The 13,642-nt window shown below is 53.2% G+C and overlaps 1 pseudogene; it reads left to right on the forward strand.

Moving 5' to 3' along the window:
* The first annotated feature begins 881 nt into the window (after positions 1-881).
* LOC116551036 lies at positions 882-13,527 on the forward strand (annotated as a pseudogene).
* Positions 13,528-13,642: the final 115 nt, after the last annotated feature.

Below are 13,642 nucleotides of genomic sequence, written 5' to 3' on the forward strand. Positions count from 1 at the left end.
AGCCTCATGCTCGACTTATCGATGGGGAAGATGAACACTAGGAAGCTGAGATAACATGCCCAAGGTCACACAGCTTGGAAGCACCTGGGGAGCCACGGCCAGGTCTGTTTCAAAGTCCTGGCAGGTGGGTGTGAGGTGGTGTGGACGAGAAGGTTCCAGCTGGAGAGCCAGCAAATGGAGCCCAGTGGGGCAGAAGAAAGAAGCTGCAGTTTGATCAGAGAGAGAGGGCTGGTGGGGTTTGGTTTCTGAAGGGTCGGATGGGATGGGACTGGGTTAGAGAAAAGGAGACTGGCTTGAGATGATTCCTGGGAGTGCGTGTGAGAGGTGGGATTCCGAGACCTGGATGGAGAAGTCGGAGGTAGGAAGGTCTTCGCTGCTGAATAAACATTTAAAGTGGTATTTATACATAGCCTCTGTAACACAGTGGGTGCTCAGTCCAGATGTGCTGCATGAGGGAATACATGAATGACTCTACACTCTCTTCACTCGTACTTAACAAAAAGAAGCATCTCCAGCCAGGGGCAGAGTCCTCTGTTCTCCCTTTGACTCCTTTTCAATGTTGTTTAAATTAAACAGTGGAGGGGCTGGCTCACCATCCGGATGAGCCCCCAGGGTCACCCACGTCCTCCCTCTACTGTCTCCTGGGGCCATCCTGGTCAAGTGCAAATATGATCTCTCTCTTCTCTGCCAAGTCAGCCACTCCTTTCTTTTGCTGTAGGAACAAAACTCAAAGTTTGTTTTTGCTGCATATTCATCTGAAGTTAATACGCTTGGCATGCTAAATGAATTCTTCCTATTTTTGGCTCCGTGTAACAACAGCCATTATTCCCATGCTATATGGAGCACCCGCTGTGGGCCAGGCACCATCCAAGTCTGTGCACATGCATTACCCCCAGCCCTATGGCAGCTCTTTGCAGCCGGACTGGCTCCCACCCTATGGTGGAGGAGGCAAAGCCCATGGCCTTCATGCGGCACCCATGTCCTCTCAGAGCCCTGAGCCCTGGAGGCAGGATGGGGGCAACCCACATGCTGGGAAGACACCAGCTTCCCTCACCTGTACCATCGAACGGTGGTCCCCTCTGGTTGACCTCATTAGTCTCTTCCCATTTGATAATTCTGTCCCAAAATTTACTAATTACATCCTTTCCCAGTGTGTTTTGTGATGTTCAGTCTATCAGGCAGTAAGTTCACCCCCAGGCATCAGTTTCTAGAGTCTGTTGTATTTGGGAGCCTTGCCATTCCATTGCATGGTGCTGCCTTATAACACGTGCCCATGGGGTGGGCAACTAGCACTGGCTCAGCACTCGGCCCCTGCAACCCCCACCGTGGAATCCTTTCTCTTCTCTGACCGTTTCTTGCCTTTAGAATTTCTTAGCCCCTTCCGTGGTCCTCTCCTTCATTTCTTCTTGCATCTCAGACCATTGCGATACTCCCACGAGCATCACTTTATCCTTGCTGGGGTGGCCCCTCCTCACAGGTCCTGCCCCACACACCCACCAGGCTGCCTAAGGGAGACCCCTGCATGGCACCATCTACAGCCCAGCCCCACCTGCCACCCCCTGTAAGTGCACTGTGGAGAGGCTGGCTCACCATCCCAGGTGAGCCTCCCCGGTCACCCACCTCCTCCCCCTACTGTCTCCCAGGGCCATCTTGATCAAGTGCAAATACGAACTCATCTCTTCTCTGCCAAGTCAGCCACTCCTTTTGCTGTAGGAACAAAACCCACAAGCTCATCACAGTCCTGCCTGAACCCCTGCCCACCCTCCGGTGGCATCACAGGGCTTTCCTCGGTCTCCTCTCAACTGCCACCCCCACCCAAGCACTTTGCACCACTACCTGTGGAACTGTCTCTCTGTCTCCTCTGCTGAGTTCAGGCCCCATGAGAATTGACTCAGCGCATCACTAAACCCCCAGCACCTAACCCAGCACCTGACACACAGCAGCTGTTCAATAAATACTTGCCAAAACGGTGACCAAAAAAGTGAACGAACCACCACATCCAGCCTATAACAAAAGCCACACATAATATTTGTTAAACCAGCAGGTCAAGCTCTGTTTTAAATGGTGGTAAGATGCACATACATAAAATGTACCATTACCACCCTTTTAAAGTTTATCATCTGATGGTATTCAGCACACTCAAAATGCTGTCTGTCTGTCACCCGTCTAGTTTCCCAGAACATTTTCATCTCCGGAACAGAAATGCTGTGCACATCAGCAGTCACTCCCTGTCGGCCCACTCCCAGCCCCTGGTAACCACTCACCTTCTTTCTGCCCCTGCCACTCACGAATTCTGGGCATTTCATGTAAATGGAATCATGCATGTGTGGCATTTGTGCACAGCTTCCTTCACGTAACATCGTGTTTTCAAGGTTCACCGGTATTATAGCCTGGGTCAGTGCTTGATTCCTTTTTATGGCTGAATAATGTTCCATCACATGGATAGACTGCATTCTGTCTGCTCACTCATCCGCTGATGGACTTTGGAGCCTCCCTGCTCATTTCAAGGCTGGCATGACAAAAATGTTTGACAATAAAAAGTTGTCACAAAATGACAACTATGTGAGGCAGAGTCGGTGAAGTTCCCCGGCATCATCACCGCAGCCTCACCGGTCCGTGCCAAGGCCACCGTATCCCTATCCAGGGCCGCAGCTGCTGCAGCACTCTCACCAACACTGCCATTCACCCTGGCCTGGAGGGCTCTGCCCTGCCCAGGAAGTGCAGCACAGATCAGGCGGGTGCCCTGAGTGCCCACCGGACCCTTACTTCATCATGCCTGACAAATGCAAATGTGTGGACTTGCAGACCCTGAAGCTGCAGGAGCTGCCTGATGCAGTCCCCCACGGTGAGATGCCCAGACACATGCAGCTCTACTGTGACAGGTACCTGTGTGACAAGGTTGTCCCTGGAAGCAGGGTTACCATCATGGGCATCTACTCCATCAAGAAGTTTGGCCTGACTTCCAGCAGGGGCCGTGACAGGATGGGCGTGGGCATCCAAAGCTCCTACATCCATGTCCTGGGTGTCCAGGTGGACACAGATGGCAGTGGCCGCAGGTTTACTGGGGCTGTGAGCCCACAGGAGGAGAAGTTCCGTTGCCTGGCCGCCCTCCCCAGTGTCAATGAGGTCATCTCCAAGAGCATCTTTGGGGGCATGGACATGAAGAAGGCCATTGCCTGCCTGCTCTTTAAAGGATCCTGAAAGGGGCTCTATGATGGACTTACTCGCTGAGGAGACATCAACCTGCTGATGCCAGGGGACCCTGGGACAGCCAAGTCTTAGCTTCTGAAGTCTGTGGAGAAGTGTTCTCCCATTTGGGTATACACGTCTGGGAAAGGCAGCAGTGCGGCCGGACTGACAGCCTTGGTGATGAGGGACCCTTTGTCCAGGAATTTAGTCATGGAGGGTGGAGCCATGGTCCTGGCCAGGGGTGGGGTCATCTGTATTGACGAGTTTGACAAGATGTGAGAAGATGACCCAGTGGCCATCTGCGAAGCCACGGAGCAGCAGACCATCTCCATTGCCAAAGCTGGGATCACCACCACCCTGAACTCCCACTGCTCCATCCCGGCTGCTGCCAACTCAGTATTTGGTCGCTGGGATGAGACAAAGCGGGAGGACAACCCTGACTTCATGCCCACCATCTTGTCGTGCTTCAACATGACCTTCACTGTCAAGGACGAGCACAGTGAGGAGGGGAACGTGATGCTGGCCAAGCATGTCCTCACTCTGCACATGAGTGTGCCAATGCACACACGGGCCGAGGAGGGTGAGATTGACCTGGCCAAGCTGAAGAAGTTTATTGCCTACTGCTAGCGAAACGTGGCCCCCAGCTGTCAGCAGAGACCTCAGAGAAGGTGAGGAACCACGACATCAGCATGCAGAGCGGGGCCCGTCAGCATGAGAGGGACAGTGACCACCGCTCCAGCATCCCCATCGTTGTGCAGCAGCTGCAGGCCATTGTGCCCTCAGCAAGACAAAGCTGCAGCCTTTCGTCACGGAGGCAGATGTGGAGGAGGCCCAGCGGCTCTTCCAAGTGCCCACATTGGATGCTGCCTTATTCGGTACCCTGTCAGGAGCGGAGGGCTTCACCAGCCAGGAGAACCAAGAGAAGCTGAGCTGCATCCAGAAGCAGCTCAAGTGCCGCCTTGCCATTGGCTCCCAGGTGTCTGAGCACAGCATCATCAAGGACTCCACCAAACAGAAATACCCGGAATGTGCCCTCCTCAAGGTGCTGCAGCTCATGCTGCGGTGGGACGAGATCCAGCATCGAATGCAGCGTCACTGGACTCGTGGACTCGCCCACGCCCCATGCCCCTCCTGCCACTGTCTGCCATTGAGAATGTTGCTGTGATCTCTGCCGCCCCACTGCTGTCCTTGAACTTCCCACGCACCCTGCTTTCTGCCCCAGAGGAAGGAGCTGTAGTGCCCTGCTGCCTCTGGGTCACCACCTTCAGCACAGTTCTGGGAAGTGTGCTTTTAGCATCTGTTAATAATAAAGCCACAGTGTGTTAGGGACTTCTTGCAGCTGGTCCCGAGCTAGAGGAGGAAAGCCGGATGCCTCCTGGCACATTGGACAGTCTTTCTTTTGCCTGCACCCCCTTTCCCTGCATCATCTCAAGATGGGCTCATTAAACCCTGGGGACAGACCAGCAGGAGCGCAGCACTGCCACGGTCAGCAGGCACCAGGACAGCCCCTATTGTGGCCTCCTGGGACAGCTCCTACAGGGGACTCTCATCTATGGCATCAGCAGTGGCCAGTCCAGCTCTCCCCAACACAGAAGGATACTCCTTTTGTCTCTGCTTCTCACCGGAAGCTTTGAATCTTATAAGCCTGCAAGCAGGAAGCATCTCCACGTTTTCTCTCCATCATTTGTTGGGGAGGAGAGGCTCTGGTGAGGAGATGGCTATCTCGATCACCTCCCTTGGTCCTCACCAGGGAGCCCTCCTGGAGAGATTGCGAGAGAAAAGATGCATTTTCTGTGTCCACCGTGTCCATAGTACTGGACACTCTCTGTCCAGGAGGCCTTCGTGCATTGTGGCTGGCAGATGGAGGGCTGCCCCGAGGCGGAAGGGTGCATGAACTGTGCGATGGCCACACGCTGGCCCAGTCTGCAAAGGACACATTCGCACACTGAACACACTTCTATCAACAAGAGAACTTTGCTCAGTTGCTCCTTCAATTCTGCATAATTTGTTAGGTCTTTTTTTTTTTTCTGAGATGGAGTTTCACTCTCATTGCCCAGGCTGGAGTACAACGGTATGATCTCAGCTCACTGCAACCTCCATCCTCCTGGGTTCAAGTGATTCTCCTGTCGCAGCCTCCTGAGTAGCTGGGATTACAGGTGTGTGCCACCATACCTGGCTAAGTTTGTATTGTTAGTAGAGATGGGGTTTCTCCATGTTGGTCAGGCTGGTTTTGAACTCCTGACCTCAGGTGATCTGCCCGCCTCGGCCTCCCAAAGTGCTGGGATTACAGGCGTGAGCCACCGTGCCCAGGTAGATCAATTTTTTAAAAAGACAAAATAATTTTTTTTTAAAAAGACCATGTTCTTCCCAAGAATCATGGATTATTGCATCTGAACGAACGTTGATGCACAAACTCTTCAGTCATCTTGGGCCGTGGAGGCTGGGCTTGGGTACTTTGGCTTCTGACTATGGAGCAGCACCGATGAACATGAGCATGCACAGATTTATTATTGGGGCAAATAGTGCCAACCGGTTCTTTCTAACACTTGGGCTGAATATGAAATGATTCCCAAAGACACATCCGATGGAACCGATATTTTAGAAAAATGCCCTCAGGACCAAGGCTTCGCTGCTTTGCAGTCATGTCTTCACAGAGGCGTGTTCTCAGCTAGTAAAGGGGTCCAAGCTGCAAACACACTGCGTCAGCCCCAGCTGAATTCGTAATAAATGGAGCATCTTTGATAAGGACTTTGGATTCCTCACCTGCAGAACAGTGATATAATAATGTCTGACATTTTGGTGTATGTGCTTGGCTGAGGAGCCAATGGGGCGAAGCTACCATCTGTGGGATTATGACTGAACGCCTCTAAGTCAGAATCCTGCCCAGGCGGAAAGATACGGCAGCGCCGCGGGGCCTCGGTTGGCCTCGGAGCCTCGGTTGGCCTCGGATGGCCTCGGATAGCCGGTCCCCCGCCGTCCTCGCCGCGCGCCGGGACCGGGGTCCGGTGTGGAGTGCCCCTCGTCCTGGGAAACGGGGTGCGGCCGGAAAGGCAGCCGCTCCCTCGCCCGTCAAGGCAGCCGCTCCCTCGCCCGTCATGCAACGCACGTTCGTGGGGAACCCGGCGCTAAACCATTCGTAGACGACCTGCTTCTGGGTCGGGGTTTCGTACGCAGCAGAGCAGCTCCCTCACTGCGATCTATTGAAAGTCAGCACTCGACACAAGGGTTTGTAAAAAATAAATAAATAAATAAATAAAATAATGTCTGTTGCATCTACCTCATACCATTTGTATGAGGGCTAAAATCAAATGTGGCAGTAACTAGTTTCTTTTTTTATGTTTTCAGTTCCTTTTAAAGGGTCTTTGGTCAGTCACTGATTGACAGCCCAGGGTCCATCGCACTGGCTGAGATGCAGGTGCTTTAATGCGGCTCCCCGTTGCTTCTGCGGACTTTCCCTGGAATCTATGTTCCTTGAAGCAGCGTAGCCGAGGAGTCAGTGGGCATGGACTAAGGGCCTTACCCTGCAGAGAGTCTTCTGCCAGGTGCCCTGATTGTTCCCGCCCTGACATGCCCTGCAGTGGAAGGACCCTTGGTGTTCCCCCAAAATTCACATGTTAAGTCCTCACCTCCAATGTGATGGTGTTAAGAGATGGAGCCTTTGGGAGGTGACTGAGGTCATGAGGGCAGAGCCCCCATGAATGAGATTAGTGCCATTGCAAAGGAGACTCCAGAGAGCTCCCTCCCTGTCTTCCCACCATGTGGAGAAACGAGGAGAAGGCAGCAGTCAGCAACCCCTCACCGGGACCTGACCCTGCTGGCACCCTGATCTCAGACTTCCAGCCTTCAGGGTGTGAGAAATGAATGCTGTTTACAAGCCGCCGGGATGGTGTTGTGTTGTAGTGGCCTGAGCTAAGACGCCCTCCTTTCTAGGAGTGTTGGCATGGATTTCTGAGGTCACGCAGCTTCCCTGACTTCACCTTTTAGTCTTGGAACCTTCGTTCTCCAGTTCCCTTTCGAAGGGCCCTGTTCAACGTGCGGGGCTTGCGTCCAGCGGCTCAGCACCAGCCTGTGTTCTGGCCTTCAGTTTTCTTTTTCTGCGATTTTCCTTTCTCCAGACCCCCTGCTCCTCAGTGACAGAAGGCCACCCAAAAGGCCACCAAAAAGGCCACCAAGCTGCCCTGCTTCAGAGCATCAGGGACCCAGCATGCCTAACCTGACCACCCTTTTCCTGGATTTGTGGGGAAAGACTGGAGTCTCCTCCTTTTAAAATCAAGCCCAGCCATGCATTTGGAAGGCTGCTTTTGTGATTCCATGCAGCGCCCTGAGATGGGGGGAGGACAGTCCCTTGCTGGACTCAGAGGTAGTTGGTTGACACGCAGTTGTGAGGATATGAGGATGGCCATGCCTCACCCACGTGTGAGGAAGGCTGTGATGCGCTTCCCAGACAGAAAGAGAAAGGCCTGCAGGCTCTCTTCTCTCTCCCACTGGGACCTACTAGTGTCCCTCTCCCTGTCACCTGGGACTACTATAGGTTGGTGCAAATGCCATCACAGTTGTTGCCATAATACTAACAAGAGGACAGCCTGCAGGAGGAGCCGGGCTTCTTCCTTCCTGAGGGTCCCAGGCTTCCTCTTCGTTGCCACCTTAGCTGACTGGACGGGAGAACAAGCTGGGGCAGCGCTGGCCTTGCAGGCAGCATGGATGCCCCCGGTGTGGTAACTGCCCACTCTGCAGGGCCAATCCCTCCCCTGGGCCCTGTGAGTGGGAGCTGGCAGAGCTCCCGAAGGTGACTCCATGGGGAAATGACACACCAAGAGAATACACACAACGACTTCACGTGCTCACAGGTGCAGTCCCAGTTCCATGCTCTGAGGAGCAGCTTGAGGAGATGATGACCCATCAAAATCAGGGGAAATGACGCATTGCAATAACCTGTGTCGACGAGTTGCTCTCCTCTAATTCCACGGGAGCGCCGTGTAGACTTGCTTGGTGCGGCGTGAGGGATCATGCAGCGAACACCTGGCATCCAGGTCTAGCTCCGCCTCTAACCCTAACCCTATCCACGTTGGTGTTGACCCTGGCGAGCCGCTCAGCGCCTCTAAGCTTCCACCCCTCATTCGCACGATGGGGGTGATAATTCCTGTCTCTTACTTGTTATAGGATTTCTTACAAAGTGCTAGGCAAACAGGGCATGAGTGTTTCCTGAAGCAGCAAAATTATTCCCTTTGTCTTTATTGCAGTATTTGGGGAACCACTGGAATAGATAATAATTATTTGTAATTAGTATTTAGTGATGTGTAGATAAATACATGCTCCTCGGTTGTTTCTAGAAGCCCTTTAATAGGATTTCCTTCAACTCTTAAAGATACTAAATATCCCTCCAGATATTTAGTTGATTCTACTCACTGTGTTTAATAAAAACAACAGCAGAAAGGAAAACTGTAGTCCAGAACACAGGCAAAGCGCTAATTACAAGGAATGTGCCTTGCCTTGCTGGGAATAAGAGCAGCTCCTCTGTGTCCTGTGTTGGGTAAGGGGGGACCCCTCTGGTTCCCCCCTCTCTTTTCTAATGGAGCTGCCTATAGATCAAGGGTTATTCCAGAGTCAGTGCTGGGAATGGCCACATTGTTAGAGCCACAGAAGCGGATCCCACAGGTTCTGAGACGCTAGGAGCAGCTCCGGTCCTGCCGCCCAGGGGCTGTCCCCAGCGACAAGGCCCTCCTGTGGCCCCCCTAGCTGGCACCTGCGCTGGCACCTGCACTGACATCCATTGAGAGTCTCAGCGGGGAGGGGTCATCTCACTCCCACAGGGTCATCTCTCTCTTCCTCAGCGCACCCTCCCTCCAGGCGCCTGCTGTCACCTCACACATCCCTACAAACTCAATTTCTACTTGATGAACACATTTTGTTTTTTTTCACAAGGTCTTTGCTCTGTTGCCCAGGCTGGAGTGCAATGGTGCAAACATGGCTTGCTGCAGCCTCAGCCTCTTGGGCTCAAATGATCCTCCTGCCTCAGCCTCCTATGTAGCTGGGACCACAGGCATAAGCCACCACACCTGGCTGATTTTTACTTTTTTTCATAGAGAAGGAGTCACACTTTGTTACCCAGGCTGGTCTTGATCACCTGAGCTCAAGTCATCCTCCTGCCTCGGCCTCCTTCCAAAGTGCTGCGATTACAGGAGCCTGGCCCCGGAACCCATCAGGAGGTAAATTCTTCTGAAAGCATGATTTTGGTTATCAGAGCATAGGTGGGGGATCAGCATTCTTTGGAGTTGGAGAAAACATGCAATTTAGGCAATTGCCTCCTTGGAAATATATTTAAAAACAGGGGGCAGGAGGATCTCTTGAGCCCAGGAGTTCAAGACCAGACTGGGCAACACAGTGAGACCCTGCCTCTACAAAAAAAAGAATCGAGGTTAAATATTTTCATTCATTAAGTTGGTCTCAGCCTTGGGTACAGGCAAAAATGTCAAGTCATCTTGCTCCTGGGCATTCCCAAGGGAGGCCTCACTGAACCACCTAGCAGAGGCAGGGCAGCCATCTGGGTCACATTCCTTCACCTGCCCGGCGTGGGCACAGACTCGCACGACACGTCATCGGGGTTGCCCCGGGCAGACTCTTGGCAGGCCTGGCTGGCCCGCAGCAGGCTGGCAGGCATTGCCTCTGATGCTGCCCGCCACCTCCCAGCATCACGGCATGACTCAGGCTCCCTGACGAGCCATCACCAGGGTGGGATTTGAAGAAGCAGCGTATCTGCTGTTCACTCTTAGGGTGAGTGGTGGACGTCCTGGGAGGCCCTACTGTGCAGAGTCACTGATCATGGCAAATGTCAGGGCTGGATTCCTCTCATGTCTTTCCCAGAAAGGACTTGGGACGTCACAGAAGGTCCATGAGTGAACTTCCCCTCTGGGTTTGACAGTCCCTGCCTCCCAGACTTCAGAACACAAAAGACAATTCTTTAGGCAGATCTTTGTGCATGGATGTTGGAAATGGAGGCTCTACTTCCGGCTTTTAACATCTTCTCCTTTTTTGGCGGGGGGAGTTTGTTTGTCTTGACCTTTATGAAAGAAAATGGGAAGAACACGGCCCCTGGGGTCAAACCCTGGCTCAGCCGCTTTCTTGCTCAGTGGCCTTGGAAAGTTACTTAGCTTCTCTGAACTCACTTTCCTTATTTTTAAAACAGAGCAATGCCATCCTTTGTGTGTTGCTGTGAAAATGAAGTGAGTCCATGAAGTCAGGTGCCCAGGCGGTGTCTGATGGCAGGAGGTGCTTAGTACACACAGCCGTGACTTTCTGAATGCCTGCCAGCTGCATAAGCGTGCCTGCTGCATCTGTGGGACACGGGAGAGAGCTAAAGGATGGCAGAGGCTCAGCCGATGGCTCTACCGTTTCCATCAGTTGCTCCTGGGAGGGCCCTCTGGCCTGCAGCCTGGTCTTCACTCTCAAAGACTGCACGCAGCCATCTGGGGTTCATCTGGGAAGTTAATGCAGTTACTCGGTTTGCTGCTTTCCTCCTGGGGAAGGTATCCTGAACAGCATCTCCGTAAGTCATGCAAATGATTACCAGAAGAACTCACGGCCCCTCCTGGAGGGGAAGGCCGTGTCTGGTGCCCGGCAGCGCTCTGGCTTCGGGTGACCTTTGATTGGATTTGCTGGCTCCAGTATTGACCCTGTGAGCAGGACAGGAAGCAGACTCAAAGTACGTCCCAGCCTCCAGGGGGCGGAAATGACTAAGCCAGAGCAATGGAGCCAAGGAGATTGGGTCAAATGTCTCCACAGACTCCGGGGTCTTCAGAAATCTTGCCTCCTAAGGCGGCTGCTGAAGGCATTGGGCCAGGTCTTAAAAGCATTTTGCTAAGATGGAATTCTCAAAATGTTGGCCCCCAAGTGCTGCTGGGGGAAGCCATGTATTACCACTTGCTAGAGGTCCCTGGTAGGGCCTGGGAAGTGACCATCACAGCCCCCCCGGGCCCCCCAAGGTGCTGGTCTCTCAGAATATTGGGGCAAAACTTGATAATTCAAGCAAGACTAATAATATGAACTGCTTCAGGATGAAGGAGAAACTCCACTCAATTAAAGACAACTATAAATTTCTTGGACCCTCTTTTTTTCCCCCTGCTTCTAGAAATTTCAGAATCACATTGAAAACTAAAAGTACCACATTTTTCTAAAAGTATTTTTTAAAACCCAAAAGTATAACAAGGTGTAACTGTCTATAGACACGAGATACATGACACCAGACTATTAATTTCCAAATATCTATTAATTTCCAAAAATGTCACATCATCCCAGAACCTCCTGGGCTTGATAGAGGAAGACGTTCAAAGACTCCCAGCTTTGATGCAGGGATAAGGCACTGCACCCAAGACTGGGTGACTCAGCAGAGATATCCAACAAACAATTCTCATCTCCACCATGAGCATTTTAGAAATGTTTTAAAATGAAAAACAGAGCAGTGGATCTTGACTCTGGCCTCAGACCAAGCTACTATGAAGCACTGTGAAGAAGAATGTAGAAACTCGGCTTCCTCCCTCTTGCCTGGAGGCCTGCCATGCTAGCGAAGGAAGCCCTGGTCCAAGGCTCCCGGTGGGTCTGGTAGGTTGATGGGAAGCGGGCTTGGCTTACACTAAACAGCTGGGAGCTGGGAGCTCAAGGTGAGCACACAGGAGGAACCACAGCCACCCTCCTTCCCCTTTACGAGCAGCTAAAAATAGCAAACAACCGCTACAGAGTGATAGAGACCCATTTGAGGGTTTTGGTGGCGACAGAGCCCTGCCTGGGCAGACCTGCAGTCTCACTCCTTGGGTCAAAGGGAGATGGGGTGGAGAGAGAGATGCTGGGAGCAAGAAATGTCACCCGGTGGGGAGGGAGGGAGAACACTGTGCTCTCGGAGAACCCTGCCCTGTTCTTCCCATCTTCTTTCATAAAGGTCAAGGCAAACAAATTCCCCCCCCCCAAAAAAAGAAAAAACGGAAGTGTGACAAATTCCAACGTACGGGTGGTGATTACTTTACAGCTTGTTACAAGCCTCTAAATAAAGCAAGTGGGATGAGTGAGCACGCATGAGACCTGAAGGAATGAGACTGGTTCCACCGGTCTCTCCTCACTGCCCTCATAGCCACAGGCGGCCTGCACACACATGGCATGGGGACACTGGGCCCTTGGTCTCCTCACCCCAGTTATTCTGGCAAGGGGACCGGCAGGACTCGAATTATCCGACTGCATAGGTCTAGCTACAGGTCAGGAAATAATTAGATTTTCTGCCAAATAAGAAGGGATTTCTTTTGTTTCTGCCTAAAATAACACAGGATAGAAAAAAAGAAGAGCAGTTCCTCCCACCCTTAAGAGGGTGCGGCAGACTGGAGCGCTAGCGTGTAATACATGGGTCACCTGCAGGAAGCTGATAGTCACATTCTTATTTCCACTTTGGCTCGCAAGGGCCCATCCCAAGCTCACCTGGGCAATCCCGTCTCATCTCGCCTCCCTGCCAGCTTCCTAATCTGTTCCCTACAAAGGCTCTCTGTGCAGCTGCTGCTCGAGTCCTTCCTCTTTCCTGAAGAAAATCCAGGTCCGCGGGTTCAGGGCCACAATCCCCTCTGTTGTACCAACCAAAGGGCCTACAGCAGAGCCCTGGCTAGGGAAGAGAAGGCCAAACGCTCAGTCCATCTAATTCCTTTCAAGGTCAAGTCCTTTTAATACAGCTGCAGAAAACACAATTGAATCACGCTGTCATGGTTTAGGCGTGTGTTAGACCCGGAGAATCTCAGGTTAGTGTGTTTCTACGGCACTCCCTAAGGACCGAGTCCACTCTGCAAGAGGAGGGAGCAGGGGTCTCTCACACACACACATACACAAACACACACACCATACCACATGCACCACACTGACACACCACACACACACAACACACACATACACACACACCACACTCACAACACATCCCATCACAGGCATCCCCTGCTCCCTCTCCCACACTGAATGAATGACAGCCACACAGAGGGCAGGGCCTGGACCTGGTGCTGAGCCCCTCCTTGCCTCTGGGCAGAACAGCCCCTAAGGCAGGCCGGCCCCCGGCTCCAGGGGCAGCCACGGATTTCCAGGGACTTTCCGAGGACTGAGCCCGGAGCCTTTCCTGCTGACCAGCAAACGGCAGTCCTCGAAATCACGCTGACTGCGCGCCGTGCACGCGCAGCGTCACACGAGTGCACAGACACGCGCTGGTGCCGGCGCACAGGAGCCAGGCCAGGCCGCCGCACAGCAGCCTCCGGGGTCGGACCGGTGGATCGAGAGAGCGGGCGGCGCGCGCACGTGGCGGGGCCGGGGCCGCGGGGCCTTTAAGGGGGCGGGGCGGGCCACGTTGGGGGCGGGGCGGTGGCGGGAGGGCGGCCCCACAGGCCCTGCCGCGCCCCCTCCCTCCGGCCCCGCCCCTCCCTCCGGCCCCGCCCCTCCCTCC

The sequence above is a fragment of the Sapajus apella genome, unplaced genomic scaffold (assembly GCF_009761245.1).
Source record: "Sapajus apella isolate SASKATOON/1434 unplaced genomic scaffold, GSC_monkey_1.0 scaffold8, whole genome shotgun sequence".
NCBI classification, from domain to species: Eukaryota; Metazoa; Chordata; class Mammalia; order Primates; family Cebidae; genus Sapajus; species Sapajus apella.